The sequence below is a fragment of the Helianthus annuus genome, chromosome 17 (genome assembly GCF_002127325.2).
Source record: "Helianthus annuus cultivar XRQ/B chromosome 17, HanXRQr2.0-SUNRISE, whole genome shotgun sequence".
In the NCBI taxonomy this organism is placed as follows: Eukaryota; Viridiplantae; Streptophyta; class Magnoliopsida; order Asterales; family Asteraceae; genus Helianthus; species Helianthus annuus.
Window position 1 is genome coordinate 134,971,781 of NC_035449.2, and position 3,356 is coordinate 134,975,136.

The window sequence follows — 3,356 nt, forward strand, 5'->3', positions numbered from 1 at the left end:
AAAAAAAATGCAAAAAATATTATTGGCCAAATAATAGAAGCTGAAATGTGATTGGACAACAAAAACCCCCATTAGGCGTGATTTAAAAAAACGCCTCAACAACAAAACTGCCAAACACGCCCATGCGTAGTGGGGATGGGGGTGATATGGGCGTGATTGAGCCCCAAAAACGCCCAAATTTACAACCACTACGGGTGGTCTTAAGAGACTTTTAGATAAAAACGAGACAAAGAGAAGGAATAGTTTTAAACGAAGAAATTTTGTTGGGTTTAACACCTAATTTTCTAGCAAGTTAAACTAACATGTGAAGTATATATTGAATAGAAGTCTTATAAACCAAAACTTATAAACTTTCATATGATGATTAAGCTAAATTTACATAAATTCCAAAGAAGTAATTTAATTCTTTAAAAGTTATAAATTACAATTTACCTGGTTAAAAGAAAAGAAAAAAAGACATTTAAAGATTTAAGTCTATTCAAAATGATTTTGGGTTAAAAAGATGTGTAAAGTTTTAAAAAACCTCACCTCTCATTCAGAATACCTATCTCTATACTTTTTTTATTCTTTTTCTCGTTCCTTTTCATTATTTATTTCTTTTTTTTATATATGTGTGTGGAAGAGAGATAATATAGGGGTGAATAGTAGCTTTTTAAATTTTGAGAGAGTGTGTGGGTTTTTGTTAAATTTTAATGGGTGAAGATAAAGATAATGAATGGGATGCATTGATGTATTTGTTAATTTTTTTAAAATTTTGAAGACGGATGAACAAGCCTGAAGGGAATGTGAATGCTCTGAAAAAAGAATAAAGTTGATGATTCACTTGACATGGCGTATAAATATGAATCAATAGCTATTTTGGAGATAAAAATAAGTCGGCCGCTACGAATGTTGTTATGTGGATCTTTAGGGTTTAGTTGATTTTTTCTTAAATAATTAATAGATGAAATCAGAACGTATTAGAAGAAGAAGAAGAAATAGTTACTACTTACTATGCTTAGTAAGCCAGCTTCTTGATTACATAAGAAGCTTAATTGCCTTTCAAAAATAAAAAAACAAGAAGCTTAATTGAAACCTTACAACTCAACTACATTTAATTCTGGCTAAACAAACATACACAAAAATAAAACATTTCAAGTTAAACTAGAGGAACCAACTTGATCTTGACTTCGCCGACAGTGAGATCTTCACACCCTGACCTCGGCACCAATGCCACCGTTGCATACTCTTCGTCGTCGGTGTTTGTATCCTCCAATAGCTCCGTCAGCCGAAACCTAGCCGCACTCGACATCAGCATCTTCTTCATATAATTGTGCGGAATCTGTGCAAACCCACCTGCGTATTCCGGATCACACGGCGTGGTAAGAACATCGTCTTTTAGCTTTTCATTAACAAACACATCGAACTTAACGAACTTATCTCTATCGAACTTTATTCCACCTATTAGCAAAATCTCGTTGGCTTTCGCATTTTCCTCTTTACTCCTCTTCACAGCGGGCCTCTTCACACGAACCTTCAAGGTGTTCTCTAGACTGACAGGGAGCTTGAGTTCATCAATAGTTGGCACCTCTAAGGTGGACACAACTTGGTCGCTTATGCTATGTTTAGCCGGTCGGCTCTTGCGCCAGGGTAACACTTCCTTTGAGTTCTTGATGAAATCATACTTGAGCTTCTCTATGTCAACACAGTCTTTGTTGTACACACGCACAAGCTCCTCATTCTCGTCATAGAACACATACGACGCGTTTAACCAGTGTGGATCTGTCGGCTCAATGTGTCAGAAGGCCTAAATCCTTCCACAGTTTCCACATGTAATCAACGTTTGCATGGTGACAGTAGAACAAAGGATCATAACTGTTATAATAATAATAATATCAGTTATTTAAAAGTAGGATAGTCATTTTTGTTTAAGGATTGTTAAGATAAAAATACCCCGATGAGTAGAAACTGCCCATGTCCTCCCATTTATGTTGTGTTGAGTCGCCTACCCACATGTGCACCGCCATGTGACTACCAGATTCCACGGATCCGATGGACTTTGCACCACTCTGATCAGGTTTCTCTCCGGCTACATATTTGCCACCAAAGAAGCTTAGTGTATCGCCTCCGTTCCTCACTAAATCTCAGTATACTGTACTAAGATTGCATGCTATTTGTGTCTCGTTTGAAAGTCCCTTATTTACTATATCAAAGCCCAAATCCACTATTGCTGGTGGGAGATGAGGGGTGTCCTGGTACACATCGTACAATGAGTTTGGTTTGCCATTAACAACTTTGGTTACAAAGATTTCTGGGATCGACATTCCAGCTGGTTCGTCCCATTTCCAGAATGGTAAGGCAAAAGTGGGATCATTAATCAACTTTCCGAGTATTCTTTCGTAGAAATATAGGTACCACCGATGGAAAGGAAAGAAGAGCCATGATCCGTGGACCTGAATTTCCACGTTAGGGAAACCGCTATCGACTTGAGTGTAACCTCCGTTGCAGTAAGCACAATGGATTTTAGCTTGGCTATTGAAGCTGTGGGGGTGATCTTCTGGGAGGTCTCTCATGGCTTGGATGGCTTTCTTATATTTTTCCACTTGCTCGTTCGTCCCGTTATGTGCTGGCCATCTCATCCTCATCGTGTTTTCTGTTGGAAACACGAAAGGTTTAATCGTCTTCCTGAGGTTAGGAGGACAACATTTTCGCGTCCTTACCGAACTTGAAATGTTTCCAATGTCTGAGTTTGCTTCCTTGCATATGGATGTGATATCCGGAGATGTTATAGGGGCAGCTATTGCCCCCTGGAGGTTGGCGACTGTGTACAAGCCGCCAAGCCCCACAAGCAAGTTCCCGCGGTCTACATTGGGAAGCACAAGCTTTTGGGATTCAGAGGGTATGAGTTTGTTATCATTGTGATCATTTGGTGCATCGTTACATGAGACTCTAAACCCTTGGGTTTGGTTGGTTCGAGTCTTGAAGGCTCGTTGGGTGGTTGTGCATGGAACGGCATAGAGCGTGAAGGAAACAGGAAGAAATGAAGTAGACATGACAATTTAGAAAGAATGAAGGGTGGTTTAAAACGTATAGCTTTATCTCCCATTTATAAGGGATCATGTATAAAGAATGTGTTTTTCCAATCCATGAAGAAAAGAAGAACTAGGTAGTAGGTGACACTATATTTAAGTTTTTATTTTAGTTTTAAGGAAATAACATTTGAATGAACAAAAGAAGATTCCTCCTCCAAAGAAAAGTGCTATAATTTCATATTTTGAAAACATATTTTTAAGCTAATGATGACATTTACATTTCAATTAAAACTAGTTTTACAAATAGCGCCGCGTTGCGACGCGCTCAACCAGGTCGTTCTTGGT

General features: G+C 38.5%; 1 pseudogene; it reads right to left on the reverse strand.

Annotated features, from left to right (window-relative positions):
* Positions 1–1,104: 1,104 nt before the first annotated feature.
* On the reverse strand, positions 1,105–3,034 carry LOC110925905 (annotated as a pseudogene).
* Between the last annotated feature and the right edge of the window lie 322 nt (positions 3,035–3,356).